Below are 14,965 nucleotides of genomic sequence, written 5' to 3' on the forward strand. Positions count from 1 at the left end.
GCCTGCCGGCTGAATCGCTCATGCTGTCACTTTAATTTCCCGTCGCGTATTGTAATTTTGTTGGTCGTATGGCCGATTTCCTAAGTCGTGTTTTGTGTCGCGTTTTCTAACGAATTGGTAATTACTCACATATGTCCGATGTAGGCTATATAAGAAATGTTGTAAATCGTTAATTTAGCAGTTCCACTGTTCACTTAGCTGGGGTCAGATCGCTACGTACCGTACACGGACGTAATTTATTGTATGTATCGTAAGTACCTGTGTAAGTACTGTTTGTCGTTTGTTTAATTGCAATAAATATTCTTTCATTGTGCTTAAATCCCACACAGGTAACCAAAACAGAAAAAAATATTTAAGCTTAAAAAGTAAATCAATGTTGCGAGTATAAAACTATTCAAGCCGGTGTCAGGTATATGCTGTACATTATTGTATTTTATTTTTCATCCACAAACGGGTATACGATTTTCGCAACTAAACAACCTTAAAAAACAGAATAAATGAAACGTAATATACGAAAAGTCAGTTATGGGACGCTTTAGGGAAGGGTATTTAGTACACGACAAAAAAAACAAATACTACTCACCATAGAATTTGTTTCCATTTCTGTTGGTTGTGGATTACTTGGCTTATGTGGCTGGTTGCTTTGCCATTGACATTCCATGAACATATTCTTGTGTACACACATAAGCTAACAAAGTGAAATGCCTCTTAGTCCACTTGCTATTATGTCAATTACTTGTTTTGGTGTTGAAAGCAGAAACAACAACCTTCAGTGTGCAGTAATTGAAAACAAAATACGCTTTAAAAACGATTACAAGCCAATCATGCCACAAGCACACACCCAATTAAGACTCTTGTCGTATTCAGTAAGAATAGTTGAACAAAATTGTTTAACCGCTGTTAGCATAAAATTGGGAATAAAAGAGTTCCGTTTTACAATAATAAGGCGATAATGTATGTCAATGTATGATAGTGGAAGACGTTTTTCAAAACTATTAAAGTTAGAAAAAGCTATAATTAAGTTAATAGGTGGATATACTAAATCTTTTTATCCAAGGGATCTCAATCAGTGTTAATGGTCACGGTGGTGTCATAACCTTAGTGAGGACGTTTAAAAAGCATTTTCTACCAAAAGATATATAGCATGATGTAACAATTATACGGCTAAGCTCGAAAACCCGCAAAATTTTAGTATTTTGCTTTTCGTAAGATAGATCATGACCTTTTTGTGATTTTTGTTGTGCTGGGCCGATGAACGTCAATAGCATGGGTATCCAGTGTTGGTAACAAGTCATTTTGAAATGACTTAAGTCCCAGTCAAGTCATTATTAGAGCAATTTATTTCCAGGTCAAGTCCTTGTCATAAAAATGTGCTGTTAAACTACTAAAAACTGCTGTTAAACTACTAAAAACTGCTGTTAAAGTACTAAAAACTGCTGTTAAACTACTAAAATCTGCTGTTAAACTACTAAAATCTGCTGTTAAACTACTAAAAACTGCTGTTAAACTACTAAAAACTGCTGTTAAACTACTAAAATCTGCTGTTAAACTACTAAAAACTGCTGTTAAACTACTAAAAACTGCTGTTAAACTACTAAAAACTGCTGTTAAAGTACTAAAAACTGCTGTTAAACTACTAAAAACTGCTGTTAAACTACTAAAAACTGCTGTTAAACTACTAAAAACTGCTGTTAAACTACTAAAAACTGCTGTTAAACTACTAAAAACTGCTGTTAAAGTACTAAAAACTGCTGTTAAACTACTAAAATCTGCTGTTAAACTACTAAAATCTGCTGTTAAACTACTAAAAACTGCTGTTAAACTACTAAAAACTGCTGTTAAACTACTAAAAACTGCTGTTAAACTACTAAAAACTGCTGTTAAACTACTAAAAACTGCTGTTAAACTACTAAAAACTGCTGTTAAAGTACTAAAAACTGCTGTTAAAGTACTAAAAACTGCTGTTAAACTACTAAAAACTGCTGTTAAACTACTAAAAACTGCTGTTAAACTACTAAAAACTGCTGTTAAACTACTAAAAACTGCTGTTAAAGTACTAAAAACTGCTGTTAAACTACTAAAATCTGCTGTTAAACTACTAAAATCTGCTGTTAAACTACTAAAAACTGCTGTTAAACTACTAAAAACTGCTGTTAAACTACTAAAATCTGCTGTTAAACTACTAAAAACTGCTGTTAAACTACTAAAAACTGCTGTTAAACTACTAAAATCTGCTGTTAAACTACTAAAAACTGCTGTTAAACTACTAAAAACTGCTGTTAAACTACTAAAAACTGCTGTTAAACTACTAAAAACTGCTGTTAAACTACTAAAAACTGCTGTTAAACTACTAAAAACTGCTGTTAAACTACTAAAAACTGCTGTTAAAGTACTAAAAACTGCTGTTAAACTACTAAAATCTGCCGTTAAACTACTAAAATCTGCTGTTAAACTACTAAAAACTGCTGTTAAACTACTAAAAACTGCTGTTAAACTACTAAAATCTGCTGTTAAACTACTAAAAACTGCTGTTAAACTACTAAAAACTGCTGTTAAACTACTAAAAACTGCTGTTAAAGTACTAAAAACTGCTGTTAAACTACTAAAAACTGCTGTTAAAGTACTAAAAACTGCTGTTAAACTACTAAAAACTGCTGTTAAACTACTAAAAACTGCTGTTAAACTACTAAAAACTGCTGTTAAAGTACTAAAAACTGCTGTTAAACTACTAAAATCTGATGTTAAACTACTAAAATCTGCTGTTAAACTACTAAAATCTGCTGTTAAACTACTAAAAACTGCTGTTAAACTACTAAAAACTGCTGTTAAACTACTAAAAACTGCTGTTAAACTACTAAAAACTGCTGTTAAAGTACTAAAAACTGCTGTTAAACTACTAAAAACTGCTGTTAAACTACTAAAAACTGCTGTTAAACTACTAAAAACTGCTGTTAAACTACTAAAAACTGCTGTTAAACTACTAAAATCTGCTGTTAAACTACTAAAAACTGCTGTTAAACCACTAAAATCTGCTGTTAAACTACTAAAAACTGCTGTTAAACTACTAAAATCTGCTGTTAAACTACTAAAATCTGCTGTTAAACTACTAAAAACTGCTGTTAAACTACTAAAATCTGCTGTTAAACTACTAAAAACTGCTGTTAAACTACTAAAATCTGCTGTTAAACTACTAAAAACTGCTGTTAAACTACTAAAATCTGCTGTTAAACTACTAAAATCTGCTGTTAAACTACTAAAAACTGCTGTTAAACTACTAAAAACTGCTGTTAAACTACTAAAATCTGCTGTTAAACTACTAAAAACTGCTGTTAAACTACTAAAATCTGCTGTTAAACTACTAAAAACTGCTGTTAAACTACTAAAATCTGCTGTTAAACTACTAAAATCTGCTGTTAAACTACTAAAAACTGCTGTTAAACTACTAAAATCTGCTGTTAAACTACTAAAAACTGCTGTTAAACTACTAAAAACTGCTGTTAAACTACTAAAATCTGCTGTTAAACTACTAAAATCTGCTGTTAAACTACTAAAAACTGCTGTTAAACTACTAAAATCTGCTGTTAAACTACTAAAATCTGCTGTTAAACTACTAAAATCTGCTGTTAAACTACTAAAATCTGCTGTTAAACTACTAAAATCTGCTGTTAAACTACTAAAATCTGCTGTTAAACTACTAAAAACTGCTGTTAAACTACTAAAATCTGCTGTTAAACTACTAAAAACTGCTGTTAAACTACTAAAATCTGCTGTTAAACTACTAAAATCTGCTGTTAAACTACTAAAATCTGCTGTTAAACTACTAAAATCTGCTGTTAAACTACTAAAAACTGCTGTTAAACTACTAAAATCTGCTGTTAAACTACTAAAATCTGCTGTTAAACTACTAAAATCTGCTGTTAAACTACTAAAAACTGCTGTTAAACTACTAAAAACTGCTGTTAAACTACTAAAATCTGCTGTTAAACTACTAAAATCTGCTGTTAAACTACTAAAAACTGCTGTTAAACTACTAAAAACTGCTGTTAAACTACTAAAAACTGCTGTTAAACTACTAAAAACTGCTGTTAAACTACTAAAATCTGCTGTTAAACTACTAAAAACTGCTGTTAAACTACTAAAATCTGCTGTTAAACTACTAAAATCTGCTGTTAAACTACTAAAATCTGCTGTTAAACTACTAAAAACTGCTGTTAAACTACTAAAAACTGCTGTTAAACTACTAAAATCTGCTGTTAAACTACTAAAATCTGCTGTTAAACTACTAAAAACTGCTGTTAAACTACTAAAAACTGCTGTTAAACTACTAAAAACTGCTGTTAAACTACTAAAAACTGCTGTTAAACTACTAAAATCTGCTGTTAAACTACTAAAAACTGCTGTTAAACTACTAAAAACTGCTGTTAAACTACTAAAATCTGCTGTTAAACTACTAAAATCTGCTGTTAAACTACTAAAAACTGCTGTTAAACTACTAAAATCTGCTGTTAAACTACTAAAAACTGCTGTTAAACTACTAAAAACTGCTGTTAAACTACTAAAATCTGCTGTTAAACTACTAAAATCTGCTGTTAAACTACTAAAAACTGCTGTTAAACTACTAAAATCTGCTGTTAAACTACTAAAATCTGCTGTTAAACTACTAAAATCTGCTGTTAAACTACTAAAATCTGCTGTTAAACTACTAAAATCTGCTGTTAAACTACTAAAATCTGCTGTTAAACTACTAAAAACTGCTGTTAAACTACTAAAATCTGCTGTTAAACTACTAAAAACTGCTGTTAAACTACTAAAATCTGCTGTTAAACTACTAAAATCTGCTGTTAAACTACTAAAATCTGCTGTTAAACTACTAAAATCTGCTGTTAAACTACTAAAAACTGCTGTTAAACTACTAAAATCTGCTGTTAAACTACTAAAATCTGCTGTTAAACTACTAAAAACTGCTGTTAAACTACTAAAAACTGCTGTTAAACTACTAAAATCTGCTGTTAAACTACTAAAATCTGCTGTTAAACTACTAAAAACTGCTGTTAAACTACTAAAAACTGCTGTTAAACTACTAAAAACTGCTGTTAAACTACTAAAAACTGCTGTTAAACTACTAAAATCTGCTGTTAAACTACTAAAAACTGCTGTTAAACTACTAAAAACTGCTGTTAAACTACTAAAATCTGCTGTTAAACTACTAAAATCTGTTGTTAAACTACTAAAAACTGCTGTTAAACTACTAAAAACTGCTGTTAAACTACTAAAAACTGCTGTTAAACTACTAAAATCTGCTGTTAAACTACTAAAATCTGTTGTTAAACTACTAAAAATCGTAAGTCAAGTCAAGTCATTTTTTAGTGACTTAAGTTCATATAAGTCATTACAACACGGTGGATATCCCAACACTTCAAAAAATATTTTCATTTAAATTTCATTTGTAAACCAACCGGCGACAGTTACAACAATTCACTGCACCAGGTTTGCATCAGGTAAATAAACGGTCAATTACGTTTACATAGCAGTAGCAAGCTCAGCTGACGCGTCACAGCGCACAACTCAGTTACAAACCTAGCTTGGCGAACATTTGCCTCACTTTAATGGTGAAATGACACAAGGTGAATAATCTAGAGATTTCAAGTAATTTATTGCCAAACTTCGCACATTGCTAGATTTGTATGCATCGAAATAAGTTGCTACATCGATAATCTCAGGTAGATTTTGTTTTTAATTTTTATTTAAGTTTTATATAATTGGTTGGTAGAAATTATGCAAAAACTTGTAATTTAAACGGAGTGAATTAGTTTAACAGTAAATATTTATTTTATAGGTAAAATAATTAAAATTTTAAATGTTTTAAGATTGACTTTTCTCGGCCTGTCCACAACCGAGAAAGATCCAAGTAAACGTTTACTGACTAATATTTATTTGAATGTAAACATTTTTAATCGCAAACTTTTCACTAAACGCTATTTACAGCAACCCAGAGTTTTTCTTTATATAAAGCCCGGGATTCAATTTACAAGTTCTCTTTTTTGTTCAGTTCTCAAACCACAAGCTTATTCACAACTACTCAAAATGTATTCTCCATTTTCTCCATTTTTCAAACCGCGAGCTTCGCTTGGCATTTCCTCAAGTTCTTCTCCGTCTTTTCAATTTCATTTTTCCTCTCCTCTTCACTGAGGTCCTGCGCTCTCCGGCACGCCTCCAAGGATCTCTCGTAACACTCCACAGCATCCTGGATCCTGGATGTCTTGGAACAAACGAAGCCAAGGTTGTTTAAGCAGTAGGCGTACACTCTGTACTTGGATGCTTCCTCCGGAACAAAAGCTTCCTCCATGAGCAAAATCGCCTTTCTCAGCGTCCGCTCACGACTCTCAAGGTCACCCAGATGACCTTGGAGCTTCTCGATGTCGCGCAAGATCCAAACGCGCTGGAGGACTGGGGACTTTTGTCCCAATTCTTCTTCTTCATCACTCCCTTCCTCCTCCATCGCTGCTGACATCTTCATCATGAGAGGGAGCACGTGATTTACCACCACTTCTTCCTGGTTATTCTCTATCATCTTCTTGCTCACATCACGGATCGCGGAGGCTCTCGGATCCTGATCAGATTCAGGAGCAGAAGAGATCTGCAGCATAAGGATCGACTCAAGGTACATATCCTTGTCCCTGCAGTCTCTCGCCATCTTCGACAGTTCCTCAGCGGATATTTGACCTTGAACAAGCGCCTGAAGGTCATCCGCCACCTGATTCGCCTCGTCGTACTTTTTCTCTTCCACCAAGGCCACGTATTGTCGGATGAGCGGATGGTCTTAGTCCAAAAATAAAATAAAAATTATGACATTAGAAAAAATCAACGTGTTTTGCTGCTTTTGTTTTACACAGATTGCAAAACTAATTACTAACGTGCTGTTATACACTTTAACGTTCAAGCTCTTGACGAACTAAATTCATTTTATAAACTCCATTTATCATTTAATAAACTTAAACCACACAAAAACAAGTTTGACCTATAGGTTTGCGCAAATTTGAAAAATTTTGTCGAATAAGATAACAACATGATGAATTAATCGGCCAATTTCCTGCAATATATCCAGTTGATTTCGGTTTCTGGCAAGTTAACGTGATGTTTCTTAAAGAAGCTTGTTTTTCCAACATTTGATTTATTATTTTTGTTTAAGGTGGCGAATACGACGCTGCAGTTAAGTAACTTACCAAGGGTAATATCCTCACTGAATTCATCGACTGTAGCCGAAAAACTTTGCGCTACAGCGAGATCCGGTGGCAAATATGATTCGACTAGAGTCGGATCCTCTTGACTAATCTCATCATCTCCGCGTATCCCTAGAACTCCATCTTGGATAGTGGCTGAACTTTCCAACAAGGGATCTTCATTTTCCATCAGTGATCCTTGGTTGTCATCCTCTGCAGATGATGTTGATGTTGGAATAACTAAAGGAATTTCAGGTTCCTCAGACAATTCATCATCTTCTTCAAATGATTCTTCAAAAGATCCGTCATCTTCCGTACGAGAGACTTCTAAGGAAGCAGGGATCATCAAACCTTCTTTAACTTCTTGTTGCTTATTTTTTTGTTCATCTTCAACTAAGGATTTTGCAACAGCTGATGTGAGCAACAGTTTATTTACTTCTTCCTCGTTTTTCTCTTGCTGTACTTCTTCTTGGAGGTTGGGAGTGACAGCGAGGACCAATGAGCTGTGCTTGAGTTCTTCATCCAGTGACGCTTTTCTGTCAGCTTCGGTTGAATACTTTCCTGTGTATAATCATTTAAGGAAAGTCGAATTTTTAACCAGGCCTACAAAATATATTATAATTTTTGTGGTTAAAATTTACTTTTAACGGAAGTGTGCTTGTTAAAAATCGATTAAGTACAATATAGTGAGTTTTGCACTTTAAGTTAATAAAACAAACAGTATGACTAGATTATTAACTTACTGAGCCCTGAGACAGCATTTATATCTTTCCGTTGATATCAAATATAATATTAACCATAAATTCGTTAAACTACAAATCAACTTAAAATACAGAACACTTTACAAAGGAACACCCAAACTTAAGCATTTACAGGAACAGGACTATTAACCCCCGAAAAGCATTCACAAAACTAAACGACGTAAACTTCATTTTATATCCGGACTGAATCTACCTCGTCTGGATTTTCGTTTACAGCAGCAGCAACAGCCGCAGCAGAATAAAATCACCAACACCAGTATGAGAATGAACGGCGCCAAACAACCAAGAATCACCAAACATAGAAAGAGTAGTCGGTAATTTCCTTTGGTTAAAAACACACTGGTTAGAATGGCTTGGTGTGTAAAAAATTAAAATTTGATTGAAAATATTTTTTGGATTTTAAAAAGTGGTCGAAAATTCTATTGATTTTTATATGAGCACATTGTTTCAAAATACGGACCTACTATCTTTCACTGAAAAATCCGATTGATATAGACCACAATATACATAGAGTTCTACCAAAAATATGTCTTGACATTCCAAAGAAAGATTTAGTCGAACAAGAAGCCAAAAATCGGATTCTGTATAAAGGTCAGCCTATAGTTCACTACACATTATTCATACTTGCCTTTCAGGAAAAGGAATATCAGAGCGCAGCTTTCATCGATCGGACTGGTTGCACAGCATTTGTAAAAACCGTTTTGATCGTTTCTCACGTTTTCCAACTATACATACCAAACAAATAAAATTTTAATAAAAAAAAAATAATAATTTGAATCTGTGTTTTATGATGTGTACTCGGTCGGTATTCCCAATAAAACAAAGTAAAAAATGCACCTACATTTAACTTTAAAGGACAAGAAGAAACAGTTTTGCGAATTTCACCTTTTCAAAGCCCAGAGTTTTGTGTCTTAAATATAATTACAATAAAACTTAAAGTTTAATATCCCGAGTAAAGCACAGGATAAAACATTGTTTTAAGTAATACAAATTTCGCCTACACTGGCATCGTCAGTTCCTGGTTTTAGTCGTTTTTTTACACTTTTTATCGTTTTGATACGCGCCAGCGGAACAGTGATCGACAAGCAGAAACCTGCTGCCAATGGTTTGGGATTCCATAAACATACACCCTATATACTTTATTAAAAATAATTTAGTTGGCCTACCTGAAGAGTACCAAGTGAAGCGTTGAGGACAGTTATTTCTCCTTTGTCCCCGCTGTAAAACCACCCCCAGCTTACATTTAGGCGTTGGTCGTTCGTTACTTTGCATTGTAATGTTGCGTTTTGACCTGCTGCTGTCAAAACTGAACTGTTTAACGCTTCCACCAAAGTTGGTTCTAAAAGCAAACGAAAATGAAGACAGTTGTTCATTTATAAACTTTGCAACGGAGCTAAATAGTGGTCTGTGCGTTTTTAAATAGGTGGTTGATTGTAAGAATATAGTTAACCGATTGGTCATCAATGTTGTTTATATTTTCGCAACATTTTATTGGCGTAAAAGTTTATTTTTGTTCATAGTTATAAAGATCAATAATCTTAGAGTCATTAAACATTTTACTAAATAAGGTTATCGATTGCCATATTTCTATGGTATATGTTAAAGAACATCAACCATAAATTTATTTTTGTTTTACCGTAAACATTAAACATCTTGGCACTTGATGTTGATTCCCCTTTGTAGTTTGTTGCCGTAAAACTGTAGTTTCCCTCATCGGATTTAGAAGTGGTAATCAACAGCCAACCATTCGTGAATGTTCCATTGTAGGTTGTTCTAAATAAAAATAAAATAATTGTAAGTTATTTGTATGTAATAACGTTATCCGTTTTACGTTCGTTTTGTGGCCAAAATATCTCGAAGACAAGTCTTATTTGACATATATTGTTCGGATTGAGCAGAGTCGTAAAAATATTTGTGAAAGACTTAGCTTCGAAATAAAATAAAACCTAACGATAGGAACAACGTCGTATGTTGTTTTAGAACTAACACGCTTTCCTAATTTTTGTTTCAATTTACCGATTTGAAGTTTTTTAAAGTTGTATGACCCACTTACGTTAAATTGTCAGCAATTTGAACGCCATGTTTTGTCCAACTGATTACCGGTCTCGGGTATCCTTCAACTGTAGCTCTAATTATGACGCCAGAATGTACAACACCTCCATCTAGCGGAGATTCAACGAGCATCGACTGGTTCGCAATTGCGTCGGCGAGACTAATGTAAACAAATGTCAACAATGAATAATTTAAAATACTTTTTCGATTTTGGGGTATTTTGTATGTATTGTTTTTTTTTGTAAAATTATTTGGAACAAATAGTTGCAAAACAATAATTTTTTCAAGTTAACAAAAAGGTTCCACCTTTTACTCAAATTTAACCTTAAATTTAACAAAACCTTATACTTTAATTAAGGTTTCGTCTTGGATATTAAACTGTTTATTACTTACCTCATACTTGAGGAACTCGGAGCTCTTAAGTAGACCATAGAAATAATTAGAGGCTTCTTGGCTGTGATAACAAATTAGGAAAAAATTATGTTATATCTGAATATAGCAAATAATCTATACTAAAGCATCAAATGGACCCTAAAATACATGATATCAATTTCGAATAAGAATATCGAATTGAGTACATACTCAAGTAGACTTAAACGTCGCTAGCTTTCTAATGGTGACTTGAAACTTGTTAAAAATAATATTTAATCAATTAAAGAAGCACTGGCCACAGTAACAGAATAATGCGGCACTGCAATTGTTTTGGTGGTGTAAATTCATTATTTTAGTAATATGTGAAAGTCGCCACCTAATTCCGCTAAAAAAATTGAATTAAATTGGCTTAAACATTTTAATTTCAACAACAATGAAAAACATAGATATATTGAAATCTCACCTCTTATTCTTAGTTTCGCATTCGTAGTTATGTTTCCAGCAACATTTTGCGCCACACATTGATATAACGCCACGTCATCCTCATCAACTTCCGCAATCGTCATCACACTTCCGCCTTTTTTTCGCACGCTTACACTCACACGTGACGTCATATTTATTGGTTTTCCGTTTTTCAGCCATTTGTAAGTTAGCGGAGGAATACCAACGGCCTCGGCCCTAAAACGAACCTTTCCGCCAAAGAGCACTTTTCGAGAATAGAGGCTTATGTACCAACTTGGATTATCTGAAAGTAAAATGTTCTGTGAAAACTGAATTTTCATGGGTAGATAAGTTTTAATCGGATATGGTTCGCTTGACAAGAGTAGCTGCAAATAGGCTCATCAAAGAAAACTTTAGAAAATTGCATTTGCATGCCAAATGAATATGTTTGGTAAATTGGTTGATTGTTTAATAGTTGGCTACAATCCGAACCTAAAAATGTTAAGCCATTGCTTAAAGCCAAAATCGGCATTTAGTAAAAACCATAGCAGTTATATACAGTCAAAACTACGAAGTAGTGCTTTATCGGAGACATTGTACTAAACATTATATTTAAAAAAACTAAACATAAAGTTAGGGATTTCTTACGCCTACGGCACATTATCATGTGGTGTTTTATCGATACAACTTCAATTTACCGAAAACTAACAGTCTTCTTGAGCTTGTTACTTTTCCCTTGCTATTTTCCGCCACGCATTTGTAAATCTTCTGGTCAACTTTCAAAGTGCTTTTAATCAACAACCATCCGTTTGTCAGCGTTCCATTGGAGGTTGTACTAAACACAAAATCAAGAAATAGCGGTCAATAGTAATTATTATCATTAGAAATTTCAATTGTTTTTTATTATAAAATCTAGTGTATCGACCAAACCCAACACTTATCCATCAAAAAAAAAATAATATTAAACAGTAATATCGACAAGAAAAAAACCCTTAACCAAACTAAAAATTGACTACAAAATTCAAATTAACTAAAAATGACTAAAAATTCAGATAATCATTGATCTCACCCTTTGTATAATATTCGATTTAAATAAGCCAAGTTTAACAAAGAAAACAAATTCCACCCAGAGCGACTCACGTAAAGTTTTTCGTGATTCGAACTCCGTTCTTTTCCCAAGTGATTCGCGGCCTCGGCCAGCCTTGTAAGGTACTTTTCAATATGACGTCATAACCGATAATCGCTCCTTGATCCGGAGCGGCGAGGAGCAGGTTCGGGTCTTTTACCGTTTCTTCGAGGCTGTTGTAAAATAATTTGACTATAAACCAGTTAGTTGATAAAATAGAGTTCCAATCCCTCCATTTGCATGTCATTAAGGTAGCAGGCAATATCAAGTAAAATAACGATTTTTGTCAAAATCAAATGAATCTTAAGACTGCTATAGAGAATAATTAACTTTTCCTAAGTGTTGTCCCCAATATCGTGAAATTCGGCAACCTGTTTTCACACCACCTTCTCACTTTGCCTTAGGCCTACTATTGGGAAAGTTTATTGACTAGTGATAAAGACATCACTTCAACAAAACCGAAATAAATCATAGAAGCCACTGGTGGTATTACGTAATAGATTTGAGAGCAAAACATTTTTATAGGGGCTTAGCGTAAAGTTCCCCTTTAAAAAAGCTTTTTAACTTACCTTATGCTTGAATGCTTTAACACTCTGTATTCCACCTCAGATACAAAACGAGGACCTTTGTCTATTATACATTAAAGTTATTAAATATAAATCTGTTTGAAGTAAATATGTATTTAAGTTCAAGGGGTTTTGAATTACGTATTTCTGTTAAAAATAAAAGTGTGTCTATCTGTTAAGTACAAACTGCTGATATTTCAACCGTTAACCGATTTAACTTTTTACTTTTTAAACAATTACCTTATTATTCACTAGACTTGGATTACAAATTTTTAAATAGAGCTTGATTTGAAATTACGTTGTTTACATAACAACCATATAAAAAGCAAGGAAGGTTTATATTTAAAATAGAGCGTAAAACCAAAAAAAAAATCCTTTTACCTTTTAAACTGAGTTTACCATTGGAATACAAACTTCCATATGGATTTTCAGCCACGCATTGATAAATCGCCAAATCACTTTCTTTGACTTCCGTAATCGTCATCACACTTCCGCCTTCTGTTCCCACGCTCAAACTCACACGTGACGTCATGTTTAGTGGCTCGCCATTTTTCAGCCACCTGTAAGCCGGCGGAGGAATACCAGTGGCCTGGCAGGTATAACGTGTTCTTGCGCCGAGCTTGGTATTTTGCGAATCGATTTTTGTGAGCCAAGTCGGTTTTTCTGGCAAAAAAAATGCTGCGTTAGTTTTTTTGCCTTTTCATTTAAAACACAGAATATATAGCAAAGGACTCATGTTGTATAGCGTCCAAAGCCATAGAAAATATAAAGTAAATAATGGTTTCATGTTTGTTTTTGCCCTACGTTTGCTTTTAAATACAGAAAAAATGGTCCCGCTCTTAAAATTATAAGGTTATCAGTATTGGGCTGGTATGTGAATTTTCTGGCAACAAAATGTACCTCATTATATGTACCCTTAAAAACACAGAAATAATACATTCGTACAGACATTTTGCCACAAGCAGAGGAGAACCCAGAAACTGTAGAAGTATAAAGAATTAACTACCGTTAGACAGGTTGTTTAACTGTGTGGCTTTATAGTTTTCGCTCTTGAGACTAAAAACTTAACAAACTTTGCTTTAACAATCTATTGATTGATTAGGCAAGTAGCTTAAAAATTACAGTCTCTGAAACAAGGTGCGAATAGGAGTAAAACAGTACTGGAATTGTAAACCAATAATTCGTTGACCTACCAAGTAAACAAATAAAGTACAAATTGTAACTCGAGTAAACAGATCAGACGCTTGTTTATAAGGCAATGTTTTTCGCCTAAGCGACATCATCAGTTCCTTCGACTTAATTCAAACAAATTATTTAATAATAATTAATTGATATCACACCGATAACACCCAAACTTCCAGTTGTCGTTATACTCCCCAACTTGTTGGTGGCGATGCAAACGTAAATTCCCGCCATATCTTTTGTGACGTCATACAGCTCAAGTTGTCCCGCGCTCGTGATCACGTGATTCACGGGAAGTCGACCTACGACCTTCTTCCAAGTAATTGTTGGGGTGGGACTGAAAAGTTGTTTTATTGAAAGTTAAACTTTAGATATCATTGGATAAATGTAGTTTAATACAAAAACCTTTTATAATACACATTTTATATATTCTGTGATCTTGGCCTTCTGAATAAATTGTATGTAAGAACAGGTCGGACCAGACAGTTGTATTATCGTCGTTTCTCGACAGGCTTCACTAGTTTGGAGGTAAGGAGACGGTCCAGGTTTTACCGAGGTCGTGAGTTCGATTCTTACCACAGGCGGTTTTTGCATACAGGGTGCAGCAGGCAATGGTGGTATGGTTCTTTTTCGGCTTGTTTTCTTTGAACCTGCTTGCTTAGGCGGTAGAGCGACAATTCCGGTATGACATATGCCCTTATAACATATAATTTGCTTATTCTATTAGGCTATACATACTTCAAGATCTAACAAAAAACGAGAAGAACAACTTTAACGAGAAGAACAACAGGAAAAGGTTTAATTTATAATGACAATGTCAATCGATTTGTGCCCAAATTGTTAACCATTGTATTTGAAGTTCTGTAGTTTTTCGGCAAACCTATAACTTTCCACTTACTTTCCACTGGCAAAGAAATGCAAAGTTACATTTTCTCCAGCTTCAGCTTGAGTTATTTCCTTAGGCAGCAACAATATTGTGGGTCCATGCTCTTTTACTAAGTAAAACAAAGTTGTGTTATTAAAGCAGTTTAGTACTCAACCCAACAAAAATATTTGCAGTTACGCCTACCGTTTCCTGTAACTGTTAAATTGACGCCTGGAGAGTTGTATTCCTTAGCACTGTTAAAAAATGAAATCTTTGAAGTAATACGGCAAGTATATACATCCGAGTCAGCAATTGTTGGGTTGGAGAGATAAAGAGTTCCATCAGTTTGCGAAACGTAGTACTCGGCTGTTCCCGGATAC

The sequence above is a fragment of the Ascidiella aspersa genome, chromosome 2 (assembly GCF_963924565.1).
Source record: "Ascidiella aspersa chromosome 2, kaAscAspe10.2, whole genome shotgun sequence".
Taxonomy (NCBI): Eukaryota; Metazoa; Chordata; class Ascidiacea; order Phlebobranchia; family Ascidiidae; genus Ascidiella; species Ascidiella aspersa.